The 16,783-nt window shown below is 35.1% G+C and overlaps 1 protein-coding gene across 4 annotated transcripts in view; it reads left to right on the plus strand.

Moving 5' to 3' along the window:
- The window catches only part of MARCHF1 (membrane associated ring-CH-type finger 1), an 874,367-nt gene that overhangs the window by 288,305 nt on the left and 569,279 nt on the right, over window positions 1–16,783 (plus strand). For all 4 annotated transcript variants that reach the window (XM_045463907.1, XM_045463928.1, XM_045463961.1 and 1 more), the window contains exon 2: window positions 8,489–8,565. The gene's annotated coding sequence lies outside the window, so the exon portion shown is untranslated. The remainder of the gene's footprint in view (window positions 1–8,488; window positions 8,566–16,783) is intronic.

The following is a 16,783-nucleotide window of genomic DNA, read 5'->3' on the forward strand; positions in this document are numbered from 1 at the left end:
CAAAGGCGCTCGCCAGCGCCATCTCCCCCTCCCATCCCCCAGCCAAAATCCCAAAGGGAACCAGTTCCTGCCAGGGAACTTGCTCACTCTGGGCAAACACCCAACTCTGTGCTTCTGCAGAGCCAAACCTCCGGCAGCTGATCTGACTCCCTCCCGCTGCCACAGGGCCCCTCCTGAAGTGGATCACCTAAGGAGAAGCTAGCTAAGCCTGCCCCTCCTGCCCCCGTGCACCTTGCCTACCCACCCCAGCTAATACGCCAGATCCCCAGCATCACAAGCCTGGCAGTGTGCAAGTAGCCCAGACGGGCCACGCCACCCCACAGTGAATCCCGCCCATAGGAGAGGGGAAGAGAAGGCACACACCAGTCTGACTGTGGCCCCAGCGGTGGGCTGGGGGCAGACATCAGGTCGGAGTGCGGCCCCGCCCACCAACTCCAGTTATACACCACAGCACAGGAGAAGTGCCCAGCAGGTCCTCACCACTCCAGGGACTATCCAAAATGACCAAGCGGAAGAATTCCCAGAAGAATCTCCAGGAAATAACAACAGCTAATGAGCTGATCAAAAAGGACTTAAATAATATAACAGAAAGTGAATTTAGAATAATAGTCATAAAATTAATCGCTGGGCTTGAAAACAGTATAGAGGACAGCAGAGAATCTCTTGCTACAGAGATCAAGGGACTAAGGAGAGGAGCTGAAAAACGCTTTAAACGAAATGCAAAACAAAATGGAAACCACCACGGCTTGGATTGAAGGGGCAGAGGAGAGAATAGGTGAACTAGAAGATAAAGTTATGGAAAAAGAGGAAGCTGAGAGAAAGAGAGATAAAAAAAATCCAGGAGTATGAGGGGAAAATTAGAGAACTAAGTGATACACTAAAAAGAAATAATATACGCATAATTGGTATCCCAGAGGAGGAAGAGAGAGGGAAAGGTGCTGAAGGGGTACTTGAAGAAATAATAGCTGAGAACCTCCCTGAACTGGGGAAGGAAAAAGGCATTGAAATCCAAGAGGCACAGAGAACTCCCTTCAGACGTAACTTGAATCGATCTTCTGCACGACATATCATAGTGAAACTGGCAAAATACAAGGATAAAGAGAAAATTCTGAAAGCAGCAAGGGGTAAACCTGCCCTCACATATAAAGGGAGACCTATAAGACTCGTGACTGATCTCTCTTTTGACACTTGGCAGGCCAGAAAGGATTGGCATGAGATTTTCAGTGTGCTAGACAGAAAAAATATGCAGCCGAGAATCCTTTATCCAGCAAGTCTGTCATTTAGAATAGAAGGAGAGATAAAGGTCTTCCCAAAAAACAAAAACTGAAGGAATTTGTCACCACTAAACCAGCCCTACAAGAGATCCTAAGGGGGACCCTGTGAGACAAAGTACCAGAGACATCGCTACAAGCATAAAACATACAGACATCACAATGACTCTAAACCCGTATCTTTCTATAATAACACTGAATGTAAATGGATTAAATGTGCCAACCAAAAGACATAGGGTATCAGAATGGATAAAAAAACAAGACCCATCTATTTGCTGTCTACAAGAGACTCATTTTAGACCTGAGGACACCTTAGATTGAGAGTGAGGGGATGGAGAACTATTTATCATGCTACTGGAAGCCAAAAGAAAGCTGGAGTAGCCATACTTATATCAGACAAACTAGACTTTAAATTAAAGGCTGTAACAAGAGATGAAGAAGGACATTATATAATAGTTACAGGGTCTATCCATCAGGAAGAGCTAACAATGATAAATGTCTATGCGCCGAATACCGGAGCCCCCAAATATATAAAACAATTATAAACATAAGCAACCTTATTGATAAGAATGTGGTAATTGCAGGGGACTTACAGAAATGGATAGATCATCTAGACACACGCTCAATAAAGAAACAAGGGCCCTGAATGAGACATTGGATCAGATGGACTTGACAGATATATTTAGAACTCTGCATCCCAAAGCAACAGAATATACTGTCTTCTCGAGTGCACATGGAACATTCTCCAAGATAGATCATATACTGGGTCACAAAACAGCCCTTCATAAGTTTACAAGAATTGAAATTATACCATGCATACTTTCAGACCACAATGCTAGGAAGCTTGAAATCAACCACAGAAAAAAGTCTGGAAAACCTCCAAAGCGTGGAGGTTAAAGAACACCCTACTAACGAATGAGTGGGTCAACCAGGCAATTAGAGAAGAAATTAAAAAATATATGGAAACAAACGAAAATGAAAATACAACAATCCAAACGCTTTGGGACGCAGCGAAGGCAGTCCTGAGAGGAAAATACATTGCAATCCAGGCCTATCTCAAGAAACAAGAAAAATCCCAAATACAAAATCTAACAGCACACCTAAAGGAAATAGAAGCAGAAGAGCAAAGACACCCCAAACCCAGCAGAAGAAGAGAAATAATAAAGATCAGAGCAGAAATAAACAATATAGAGTCTAAAAAAACTGTAGAGCAGATCAACGAAACCAAGAGTTGGTTTTTTGAAAAAATAAACAAAATTGACAAACCTCTAGCCAGGCTTCTCAAAAAGAAAAGGGAGATGATCCAAATAGATAAAATCATGAATGAAAATGGATTTTTACAACCAATCCCTCAGAGATACAATTATCAGGGAATACTATGAAAAATTATATGCCAACAAATTGGACAACCTGGAAGAAATGGACAAATTCCTGAACACCCACACTCTTCCAAAACTCAATCAGGAGGAAATAGAAAGCTTGAACAGACCCATAACCAGCGAAGAAATTGAATCGGTTATCAAAAATCTCCCAACAAATAAGAGTCCAGGACCAGATGGCTTCCCAGGGGAGTTCTACCAGACATTTAAAGCAGAGATAATACCTATCCTTCTCAAGCTATTCCAAGAAATAGAAAGGGAAGGAAAACTTCCAGACTCATTCTATGAAGCCAGTATTACTTTGATTCCTAAACCAGACAGAGACCCAGTAAAAAAAGAGATCTACAGGCCAATATCCCTGATGAATATGGTTGCAAAAATTCTCAATAAGATACTAGCAAATCGAATTCAACGGCATATAAAAAGAATTATTCACCATGATCAAGTGGGATTCATCCCTGGGATGCAGGGCTGGTTCAACATTCGCAAATCAATCAACGTGATACATCACATTAACAAAAAGAGAAGAACCATATGATCCTGTCAATCAATGCAGAAAAGGCCTTTGACAAAATCCAGCACCCTTTCTTAATAAAAACCCTTGAGAAAGTCGGGATAGAAGGAACATACTTAAAGATCATAAAAGCCATTTATGAAAAGCCCACAGCTAACATCATCCTCAACGGGGAAAAACTGAGAGCTTTTTCCCTGAGATCAGGAACACGACAGGGATGCCCACTCTCACCGCTGTTGTTTAACATAGTGCTGGAAGTTCTAGCATCAGCAATCAGACAACAAAAGGAAATCAAAGGCATCAAAATTGGCAAAGATGAAGTCAAGCTTTCTCTTTTTGCAGATGACATGATATTATACATGGAAAATCCGATAGACTCCACCAAAAGTCTGCTAGAACTGATACATGAATTCAGCAAAGTTGCAGGATACAAAATCAATGTACAGAAATCAGTTGCATTCTTATACACTAACAATGAAGCAACAGAAGGACAAATAAAAAACAGATCCCATTCACAATTGCACCAAGAAGCATAAAATACCTAGGAATAAATCTAACCAAAGATGTAAAAGATCTGTATGCTGAAAACTATAGAAAGCTTATGAAGGTAATTGAAGAAGATTTAAAGAAATGGAAAGAAATTCCCTGCTCATGGATTGGAAGAATAAATATTGTCAAAATGTCAATAATACCCAAAGCTATCTACACATTCAATGCAATCCCAATCAAAATTGCACGAGCATTCTTCTCGACACTAGAACAAGCAATCCTAAAATTCATATGGAACCACAAAAGGCCCCGAATAGGCAAAGTAATTTTGAAGTAGAAGACCAAAGCAGGAGGCATCACAATCCCAGACTTTAGCCTCTACTACAAAGCTGTCATCATCAAGACAGCATGGTATTGGCACAAAAACAGACACATAGACCACTGGAATAGAATAGAAACCCAAGAACTAGACCCACAAACGTATGGCCAACTCGTCTTTGATAAAGCAGGAAAGAACATCCAATGGAAAAAAGACAGCCTCTTTAACAAATGGTGCTGGGAGAACTGGACAGCAACATGCAGAAGGTTGAAACTAGACCACTTTCTCACACCATTCACAAAAATAAACTCAAAATGGATAAAGGACCTGAATGTGAGACAGGAAACCATCAAAACCTTAGAGGAGAAAGCAGGAAAAGACCTCTCTGACCTCAGCCATAGCAATCTCTTACTCGACACATCCCCTAAGGCAAGGGAATTAAAAGCAAAAGTGAATTACTGGGACCTTATGAAGATCAAAAGCTTCTGCACAGCAAAGGAAACAACCAACAAAACTAAAAGGCAACCAACGGAATGGGAAAAGATATTTGCAAATGACATATCGGACAAAGGGCTAGTATCCAAAATCTATAAAGAGCTCACCAAACTCTACACCCGAAAAACAAATAACCCAGTGAAGAAATGGGCAGAAAACATGAATAGACACTTCTCTAAAGAAGACATCCGGATGGCCAACAGGCACATGAAAAGATGCTCAACGTCGCCCCTCATCAGGGAAATACAAATCAAAACCACACTCAGATATCACCTCACGCCAGTTAGAGTGGCCACAATGAACAAATCAGGAGACTCTAGATGCTGGAGAGAATGTGGAGAAACGGGAACCCTCTTGCACTGTTGGTGGGAATGCAAATTGGTGCAGCCGCTCTGGAAAGCAGTGTGGAGGTTCCTCAGAAAATTAAAAATAGACCTACCCTATGACCCAGCAATAGCACTTGTAGGAATTTATCCAAGGGATACAGGAGTACTGATGCATAGGGGCACTTGTACCCCAATGTTTATAGCAGCACTCTCAACAATAGCCAAGTTATGGAAAGAGCCTAAATGTCCATCAACTGATGAATGGATAAAGAAATTGTGGTTTATATACACAATGGAATACTACATGGCCATGAGAAAAAATGAAATATGGCCTTTTGTAGCAACGTGGATGGAACTGGAGAGTGTGATGCTAAGTGAAATAAGCCATACAGAGAAAGACAGATACCATATGTTTTCACTCTTATGTGGATCCTGAGAAACCTAACAGAAACCCATGGGGGAGAGGAAGGAAAAAAAAAAAAGAGGTTAGAGTGGGAGAGAGCCAAAGCATAAGAGACTGTTAAAAACTGAGAACAAACTGAGGGTTGATGGGGGGTGGGAGGGAGGAGGGGTGGGTGATGGGTATTGAGGAGGGCACCTTTTGGGATGAGCACTGGGTGTTGTATGGAAACCAATTTGACAATAAATTTCATATATTATAAAAATAAATAAATAAATGTAAAAAAATTTTTTTTAAAAATTACAGTTAAATAATGATTTATATCATAATGAAAGCACCTTCTAGACATAGATAGGGGGTTCAGTAGTACTTTGCAGCAATGTTGCAATCAACAAAATGCAGTTGATATAAACTTCAATAAAAATACATTAAATATAAATATATCCACTGAATTAATGCAGGAAGAGATTTTTTAATTTTACAGATACATATACTTCTATATTACAAGCATATGAAAGCAGATAGTTTGATAAATAGATAAATATTGATGGATATATCAATTTGAAGCCCAGCTACTTGTTTAGAGGTACAGATTATTATAGATAGTATTAAATCACCATTATATTTTGATTATTAGGTTATCAGATTTGTTTCTCCTTTGCAAACTCAAGTGGAATGATGTATATTGATCCTATTGTATTATAATAGAACAGTTTATCCCATTTACTGGAAGTTTGGCATAGTAAGTATGCAAATAAACTATTTTGGATAAACATTTATAATTAAAATACAAAAGTGAACATGTTTCAAGTTACTGGAACACCATTAGATGTGCTATGCTCAATTTGAATACCCAAACCCATCCAGCATTTTTAGTGAAACGAAATTTTCACAATTTTTAGTGAAACAACTGTAACCTATATTCTCCCTTTTTGCAAAAGAATCTTCAGTATTCATCATGGCAGAATGGTTTGAAAGATAAATCACATATCTAGTCATTATGTACCATCTGTTAATTAAATCATGACATTCTCCTATTTCTGCTTGTATAATTTATTTGTGGGATAAATTTATCTATGCAGTTTTCTATTTACTTAATTCTCTCTCAGCATTCTCCCCAGTTACTTATACAGAGATAATTTTGACACCCACCTCACCACATGCCAAAATATATAAGAACACTGTGGTCACTACAGTTTAGTCTTAGAATCCCTCCTTTCCCCAAATACATATCTCTTTATGTAAGGTTTGTTTTATCTCCCTTCTTCCCTTACTTCCTATCTCTTATTCCTCTTCCTCCCATCTACCTTCCTCCCTTTGTTGACTGTCATGCCTTATTACACAAAGGGAAGTAAATGTTGAATAGGGACATATGAAGAAGAAAAGCATCTGGTTTATTAAGCTTTGAAAGGCCAGCTCGGAAAGCCTAAAATGATGAAGTAACATAATGCCTACTAGTGGTCTCATGCAATTAATGACAGTATAATTTTTGAACAGTTTGTTAGGGTTTCTATTTGTTTTCATTATGCTAATAGATCCGTTGATATTTTGCAATACTTTCTACTTGAAACTCAGATTTTAATAACTAAAGTCCATTTAAATTATATAATCTGTAAATATGAGGTCTTTTGAAACGTAAAAATTTTAAGCTATCCAGTTTAATTTAAGCAAAACAAGGTAGCCATAGTTAAAGCTGGATGACAGCAGTTGGACTATTCTGAGCCCAAGAAGGATACCTTTCTTTAATTGTAAAAGAAATCATCTGCAGTTGTTGATGGGTATTTGATTGGTCATATTCTTTATATTTTGGGTATTTGAAAATAGGCAACTTATTTAAAAATATGCAGTGAAAGTAGAAATAAAAGACTTATTTGTGTTTAAAACTGCATTGATAATAACAAAAATTAATAGCAATTCTCATAGTTCTATATACTTTATTCTTCCCTTATGGAAACTTTTGTTGTTATTGTTATTTCTCTGACTTATCTGGTTTTCAATTTGTTGTATATAGTCTGAATTTCGTTTTTCTACAAGATATGGCTACAGTGTGTTCCTAGCGGCAGCAGTTGACTTTTGTAAGTCAATTTACTAATTCTATAGACAAGCTAATTTCAGACAGCTATTTTACAATGTTCACTTTGCTCCCTGTATATCGATTCTATAAATAGATGTATAAATATAATATTTCATATTACACATAATATTTCATATTACACATATTTCATATTATATATAATTCATATTATATATAATATTTCATATGAACATGTCATATTTTATCTACAACTACAATGTTACTTTATACATTCTTTGAAAAATGATCAATAATATCTTCTAATAGTTTGTTAAAATACTACCTTGTGATCTTTCTTCATAGAAAAAAGAATAAGGGGAGATTCTAAGAGATTAATGTTCAGCTCACTGAATGGACAATTGACATTGTTACTCCTTTCGAGCACACATAGGCAATTCAATATTGTAGTCATGTTTGCCTTCTATTGGAGTGAATTCTAAAACAAATGAAGGATGGAATAGTTAGTGCTGTTTTATACATAGGGATGTAAGAGGGAGTGCACCCACCTGGCTTGTTTCTTCTTGATATGCTGCTTAGAATGTCTAAGGATCCATAAGTGAACCTGTTGCTTAGCTTCACACAGTGTTGTTTTGTATATCCTTCAAGTATGTCATATTTTTATTCATCCTCATTATATTTCTTTTTTTATTTTGATACGAAATTTATTGTCAAATTGGTTTCCATACAACACCCAGTGCTCATCTCAACCGGTGCCCTCCTCAATGCCCATCACCCACTTTCCCCTCCCTCCCACCCTCCATCAACCCTCATTATATTTCAAACATTCTGTTGATTTCAGGCTAATCATCATGAAATAACTGTATCAACGTGGGACCAGGTATTCTAGTTGGGAGTTTTTGTTTGTCCTCTGACTTTGGAGTCATTGCTGAGTGTCTTAGCTGCTCAGCAGCACATACATGATACAAACAACTTTTTTTTTGTCTTACAGAAAATAAACCTTCAGTTGACCCATTCTTAACATACTGAGGTATCTAAATATTTTGGAACTGTTTAGAAATTGATAGAAATTCTTTCTCATGACCTGAATATTGGCACAAATGGCATTAGGAACACTGTGATATTATGGTTTCGTGACTATTTAGATAGGCCTACAATTTGTACAGTATTTGTGTGGTCGGTCTTTCCATTACACAAACTTAGTTTCCTTATAGTTAATTTTTTTAAGTTAGCCTTTAAGTTTATTTAAATTTTCTTTTTCAGGAAATGTACCCAAGAAGAATTCTGAGAGAATATACTCAGTTGTCCTGCTGTGATTAAACAAGGCGCTGCTGCATTTTGTAAGTTCATCTATTTTTATCCTCTATAGAGAAGACTTTCTGCTACAGAGAGCCACATGTGTAATTTGGAATTGGAGTCAGACTTTCTTTAATGGATGGGCTTTAATTGATTTTATTTTTTCAAACTTTATTTTACCCAGATTTTATTCAGTTTCAGTGAATAGTATTTCCTTTTAAAATTAACTCTGTTTTCTTGTATCTATTAGCCACTATTTTAATGACTTGTGATAAGAACTTTATCAGTTGAAGAGCTATATGTAAGAGGCAGGGCTGTGAGTAATACTGATTTGCCTGGGCAAATATATTGGTAATTATAATAGCCTTCATTTCAGCAAACAAATATATTTAATGTTATCTCTACTGACTGCCTTATGTGGCCTCATGAAAGTAACTGAGTACTGATTATCTTTGGGAAACATATTGATTTTATTTTGTTACTAATATAGCTTTTACATTCAAGGATTATAATATTCATCATGGTGAGATGTGTACTACATAACTTTGATGTACTAGGATCTAATATTTGTGCATTTCGTATGATAAAAAGAAAACCAGTAAAGGCTTCTGTGTGAAGAGTCATGAATGACATTAAATTGAGTGTCTCCTGAACCTTTAAATTTACATTTCTCGTTATCTCAAAGTTAAAATATTTTGCTATTTCAGTTTGTAAAACACAGTGGAAAGCAAATAGTTTCCCCCTTTGTTTATAAGCTACCTTCTGGTATTGAGATAAAATAGTCTCTTTGCCTCTAATTAGTTTTCTATGAAAAACCCAGTAGATTGAGAGACTGTAATCCATGCTGTTAATTTTTTTTGTAACTTTTCCTTTTCCTTTCTTTTGCTTTTCTCTCATGCAGGCTATTTCCACCAAATAAAAGAAAAAAAAATATGCTGTATCTCTCTATAATAAATGCAAGGGAGATCAAGCAAATGAAAATATATACCTAAAGACTTGTCATCTGTGGCATAGAAGCAGTGCTTTTTCATTGAGGGTGTTTTGTTAACCCAATATGTTTGAACAACTTAATTAGTGTTGAATATGATAACATGAAGACCACACCTAAAGACAGATTTTAGAAACCTATATAGTAATTTGGAGGGCAGAAACCACTTCAGAAATATCTTGAAGTTTATGGAGCATCACATACAAAAGAGGGAAATTTTGTAAAGACAAATATTAACATAGCTCATGTAAAAAAAAAAGATGTAGAAGGCTAGCACAAAAATCATCTTAAATTTAAATTCAAATTTTTTCAAACCCGATTCATTTGTAATTATTTTTAGTTTTATTGAGAACGGATTGACATATATCACTATATAAGATTAAGGTACACAGAATGATTGTTTGATTAACATATATTATGAAATGATTACCACAATAGGATTAGTTAACATCCATTATCTCATATAGATAAAATAAAAAGAAAAAAATTCTTGTGAAGAAAATTCTTAAGATATACTCTCTTAACAACATTCCTGTATATCATACAGCAGCGTTAGCTATAGCAATCATATTGTACATTACATCTCTATTACTTATTTATCTTATAATTGGAAGTTTATACCTTTTGACCACTTTTCTTTAATTCTATCTCCCCTCAGCCCCTGCCTTAGGTAACCACATGTCTTACCTCTTTTTCCATGAGTTAGGTGTTTTGTTTTGTTCTGTTTCTTGAGATTCTGCATTTAAGTGAGATCATACAGTATTTGTCTTTCTCTGTCTGACTTAGCAGTATGCCTTCAAGTTTCATCCATGCTGTCCCGGTTAATAGAATTTCCTTGTTTTTTTTTTATAGATGAGTAATATTCCATTGTTTGTGTGTGTGAAATATATATATATTACTTCTTTATCCATTCATCTATTGATAGACACATAGGTTGTTTTCCTTGTCTTCGTATGGTAAATAATGCTGCTGTGAACATGGGAGTGCAGATATCTTTTCAAGTTAGAGTTTTTGTTTCCTTTAGATATATTCCCAGAAGTAACATTTCTGGATAAATGGTAGTTCTATTGTTAATTCTTATGAAGAAACTTCATACTGTTTTCCATAGTGACTGTACCAAATACTTACATTACGGTCCCACCATCGGTGCACAAGGTTTTCCCTTTTCTACATATGCATGCTAGCATTTATCATCTCATTTCTTAATGCTGTCCATTCTAACAGGCATGAGATATCTCATTGTGGTTTTAATTTGCATTTCTCTAATGACTAGTGATTTTGAAGCATTTTTTCATGTATCTGTTGACCATCTTTTTTGCAAAAATATTTATTCAGTTGCTTTGCCCATTTTTAAATTCTATTTGGGATTTTTTTTTTTTTTTTTTTTTTTTTGCTATTGAATTGTAGGAGTTTTTAAAATATTTTTTTGGGTATTCACCCCTCATCAGATATATGGTTTACAAACATTTTTTCCCATTCTATAGATTGTCTTTTCATTTTGTTGACACATTTCTTTGTGCAGAAACTTTTAAGTTTGGTATGGTCCCTTTGTTTATTTTGTATTTTGTTGCTTGTGCTTTAGCTGGAATTTCTAGAAAATTATTGCCAAGACACATGTCAAGGAGCTTTTTTCCTGTTTTCTTCTAGAATTTCATAATTTCAGGTCTTACATTTAAGTCTTTAATCCATTTCGAGGAAATTTTTGTGAGTGGTGCAAAGTTTGGGTCCAGTTTCATTCTTTTGTATGTGAATATCCAGTTATTTCAGCACCACTTATTAAAGAGATTATTTTTTCTACACCAAGTATTCTTGGCTCCCTTGTCAAATATTAGTTGGCCATATATACTCTGGTTTATTCTGGGCTCTGGATTGTGTTCCACTGGTCTCTTTTTGTCTCTTTTTATGCCATTTCCATATTGTTTTAGTCACTATAGCTTTACAGTATAGTTTGAAATTAGGAAGTATGATCCTGTTCTGTTCTTTCTTCTCAGGATTGATTTGGCTATTCAGAGTCTTTTGTGGTTCCATATAAATTTTGAGTGTATTTTTAAAAATTTTCTGTAGGGGCACCTGGGTGGCTCAGTTGGTTAAGCATCTGACTTCAGCTCAGGTCATGATTTGTGGTTCATGAGTTCAGGCCCTGCATCGGGCTCTGTGCTAACAGCTCAGAGCCTGGAGCCTGCTTTGGATCCTGTGTCTCCTTCTCTGTCTGCCCCTACCTTGCTCATGCTCTGTCTCTCTCTCTCAAAAAAAAAGTAAATATTGAAAACTTGTTTTTTTAATTTTCTATAAAAAATGCAGTTGTAACCTTGATAGTGATTGTATTGAGTCTATTGATGGCTATTGGTAGTATTGATATTTTAACAGTATTCTTCCAATCTATGAACATGGGATACCTTTTCATTTATTTGTGTCATCCTGAATTTCTTTCATCAGTGTCTGCAGTTTTCAGAATAGAGATCTTTCACCTCTGTGATGAAACTTCTTAGGTATTTTATTGTTTTTGATGTCATTTTGAATGGGATCAATTTCTTTTTCTTTTTCTTTCAGAAAATTTATTGTTAGTGTACAGAAAAGCTACTGACTTTTGCGTGTTAATTTTGTATCCTGCCACTTTACTGAATTTGTGGATTAGTTTGAACAGTTTTGGTTGTCTTTAGGATTTTCTATATATAATTTATGTCATCTGAAAATAGAATTTTACTTCTTCCTTTCCAATTCTGTTACTGTTATTTTACTTTATTTTATTTTATTTATTGATTGGCTGATTGATTGCCTGATTGCTTTAGCTAGGACTTACAGTACTATGTTGAGCAGGAGTGGTGATAGTGGGCACTCTTGTCTTGTTCCTGATGTAAGAGGACAAATTTCAACCTTTCACTATTGAATATGATGTTAGCTGCAGATTTGTCACACGTGGCCTTTATTATGTTGAGATTTGTTTCTTATTTCTCTAATCTGTTGTGTTTTGTAATGAATGGATATTGAATTTTGTCAAATGCTTTTTCTGTATCTGTTGAGATGATCATATGATTCTTTTCTTCCATTCTATTAATGTGATGTATTACATTGATTAATTTGCATATGTTTAACCATCTTTGCAGACCATGGATAAATCCCACTCATTAATGGTGAATGATCCTTTTAATGTGCTGCTGAATTTGGTTTGCTAATATTTTGTTGAAAATATTGTAATTTTTGTATCTAGATTCATCAGGGATACTGGCCTATAGTTTTCTTTTCTAGAGTATCTGAATCTGGCTTTGGCATAAGAAAGTACTGGCTTTAAAATGAGTTTGGAAGTTTTTCCTTCTCTTCCCTTATTTTGAATACTGAAAATAAGTGGTGTAATACTTCATCAAATATTTGGTAAAATTCAGCAGTGCAGCCATCTGGTCCAGGGTTTTTCTTTGTTGGGAGATTTTTAGTTAGTGATTCAGTTTCTTTAATAGGAATTGATCTGTTCAGATTCTCTACTTTTTCCTTATTCAGTCTCGGTAGGTTGTATGTTTCTATGAATTTTTCCATTTCTTCCAGGTTGTCCAGTTTGTAGGTGTGTAATTGTTTATAGTAGACCTTTATGATTTTTTGTATTTCTGTGGGCTCAGTTATCTGTATTAATATTTTTCTCCATGAAAACCATGAAGTTTTTACCCTAAAACACTGCATTTAATAAAAATTATCAGTTGTATTTTTTTTTTACTAAATAAAGATTTATCTGTGTATCTAATCTCTTAAAATCCATTTTTTGATCATTGAGTAGCAGTAGTATTCAATGAGTATCCAATTTTTATTAATAGAAAACATTTGCTAAATATTTACAGTGTATCAAACCCTATTCATGAAAGATGGCAAAAAAATTGGTGTTCAATATGATCTGTGTAGTTTTATCAGTTTTATCAGTGGTGAATATGCCTTTTCTATTAGGTTTTTATAGAAGTTTCCTGTTCCCGCATTACTACATCAGTTCCTACACATCTAAGAAATACAATTTAGAAACCATGGAGGTATTATTAGACCTTAGACTTGTAAAATGCAAGAAATATTTTTAAGAGCCAGGAACAAATATATTTTTGCTTTTGGTAATGCTCCTCTTTATTACTCTGAGCATTTGTGGTGTATTCATCTAAAGAAAAATCTGGAATATATGAAGAAAGTCAAAGAGAAAAATAAAAACTGTGGTCACAGATTTTCAGTAATAGTGTCTCTCTGATAAAAAAAAAATTAAGGAAGTAGAATAATTCATTTAAGGGGCGCCTGGGTGGCTCAGTTGGTTAAGCATCCGATTTCGGCTCAGGTCATGATCTTGCGGTCTATGAGTTTGAGCCCCGCGTCAGGCTCTGTGCTGACAGCCCAGAGTCTGGAGCCTGTTTCAGATTCTGTGTCTCCCTCTCTCTCTGACGCTCCCCCATTCATGCTCTGTCTTTCTCTGTCTCAAAAATAAATAAATGTTAGAAAAAAATAAAAAAAGAATAATTCATTTAAAAAAGAAAATGGTGAAATAATTGAATATTATTATTCTTTATGTGTATGAAAAGAGCTCATGGGAAAGGTGGACAGTTCTATATTTTGTAGAAATTAAAAAAAACAAACAAACAAGGATCATAACCCTGGACTGTTACCAGTATAGATTTCTATGCTGCGAGAATTTAAGCACTAGAATACTTACAGGTAGATGTTTGAAAATCCCTTATTTTGAAATATCTCTTAAAGCAAAACATATCCCATCTTTGAAGGACTATCTGAGAGAAAAAGTGCTAATTACAACATGAAATCTTCTAAATCTAGGATTAAATGATCATAAATTAGTTACTGTTTTACCTTCTGTAATAACTCATTAACTTCAATCGACATTGGCTTTGATTTTCTGAGACCATACAGAGGAGGAAGTTAACTGCTTTAATAAAACATCTCTTGCTCAGCGATGGTCCCAGTTGAATAACTATTTAGTCCCTAATGGAGAATTAGTATAGTTTTCTCTACGGGTTTAAAGGATGATCAAAGTAGATCCTTTGCCTGTGGCATGAAATCTTTCCTATAGCTAGAGTAAGTTCATCTGTCTGGAATTCATGTAAACAAATGTTTTTTTAATGAGCACATTAAAAAAAAAAAAAACAGCTATCTTTTTGGTGTCCATTCTTGCTTTTCCCTTAAGAGAGGATTATACTTCACAGGTAATACCTATATACTATATTATAACTCTCGGACCTCCCACAACATTTTAAGGCTATGTTTTGTAGGCCACATACATATTAAAAAAGATGTAGAAAACAAGCAATCACTGAATGAACGAAGTGCAAAATGAAGTGTTGCCGTTATTCAGAGAATAAGTCTAATTAAAATTGGGTTAAAATCTATTGGAAAAACCTAGATGGATAATAGATGGCTGATATCAAAGAATAGAGTAAGAACATTCTTAAGAATTCACTTAAGATAGAGGCCCCAGATTTAAAGGCATTGGAAAGAGAATTTTATGAAATGAGTAGGAGGAAGCAAAACTAAGTAGGTAAGATTGATTGAAACCATGAAAAGTCTTAATTCCATGCTGTGAAGCCTATACTTCATTCAATGGGAGAGGCAGTGATGAGAAACATTTCAATGAAATTCTTTTCTGTCAATTCCTAACAATTGATGTGGAGGGAAAGGGTGAAAAAAAATCAAAGATGATTCTAACTCTTAAAAAGTGGAAAAATAGACCATGAATGGAAATATGAAAATTAAAGAGGTAGGGTGGAGGGGGCAGTTTGTATGAATGATGCAATTTTTGAAATATTCTGAACTGACTTTCCAAAAGTTTCTTATCTCAACTTATATTTTCATCTCAAACCCATTTTTTATCATTGTCATTTAAAAAAATTTTTAAGGTTTATTTATTTTTGATATAGAAAGACAGAATGTGAACAGGGTAGGGGCAGAGAGAGAGGGAAACACAGAATCCAAAGCAGGCTCCAGGCTCTGAGCTGACAGCACAGAGCCTGTTGCGGGGCTCAAACTCATGAACTGTGAGATCGTGACCTGGGCTGATGGCAGATACTCAACGGACTGAGCCACCCAGGCACCCCTTATAATTGGCATTCTTGACAGTAAAACAAATGGGTCATTTGTATTCATTTTTGTCTTACATTGTCACTATACCTCTAGTTTATCCAAAACTGAATTTTTAAGTGAAAAAACTTAGGAGTTCTTGAAGTGTTAAAAAAAAAAATGCTCATTTTGTGGTAATTTTTACCCACATAAAGCCCAGAGTCGACATTCAGGAATAATTATTTGATTCGTACAGCAGTTTGTTTTGTACCTGTGGACATTTTATAGCAACAAAATGGATTTGATTCTTTGCTTCATTTACAAAATTCTTTTTACTTCCTAAAAGACAGAGTCACTTTGTAAGAAAGAGGTAACTATGATTTGTTGGTTTGCTCATTCCATGATAGGCATCTATTTATGATGTGGCCAAGAGTAACTTCGATATTGTTGAAGAAGATAAAATGATACTTACCCTGAAGTTAAAAAAAACAAACTTATTTAGCTATTTAAGCAATATTTCTAAAACTCTGCATTGAGTGTATGAGAGTGGTACAGATGGCATAGAAACCTTATGAATGAAGTTGGCATAGAATAATAAAAATTAACTTAATATTTCCCTAAGTGCCAGTGAAGAATAATGTAGAATAAAAATGTTTAGTATTAACTTTTAAAGCAGATTATGTAGATCAGAAAGATTTGTTCATGTGGACTCATTTGGGACTCTAGCCACCAGTTGTGATAGACTAGAATTAAAACAATGATTTCAGCAATGCAAACTAATATTTTATAGTCTGTTTTTAGATATACTTTTACCATTTTGTTTTTAACATATATCATGATATACTTTTTAATGTTGTTACATGTTACCTAATCTAAAAGTAAGCTGTGGTAATTGACAAGAAAAATGTAGGCTCTGAGCTGAAAACCAGTGATATATGATGCATGGGTTAGTTAAGCTGGGTACACAACTGGACAGGAGATTGTGTATATCAAAACCAGCCAAACAACCAAATAGACATATGTGATGGGAAAACTATAGCTTCTCAGTATATATTTGAATTTGTTATATTTGTAAATGAAAGGATAGAAGTTCAAGAGAACTCATGTGTTGTGAGGATGCTTATATATATGAATAACATAATGGCCTGTATTTCCAATAGAAACTTTGGAAAATATAAGAAAGATCTTCCACATATGATCAACCTTTGGTAGACACCCTGAGCAAAACTTAATGCAATTACCTGAAGAAG

This window comes from Leopardus geoffroyi, chromosome B1 (assembly GCF_018350155.1).
Source record: "Leopardus geoffroyi isolate Oge1 chromosome B1, O.geoffroyi_Oge1_pat1.0, whole genome shotgun sequence".
Lineage (NCBI taxonomy): Eukaryota > Metazoa > Chordata > Mammalia > Carnivora > Felidae > Leopardus > Leopardus geoffroyi.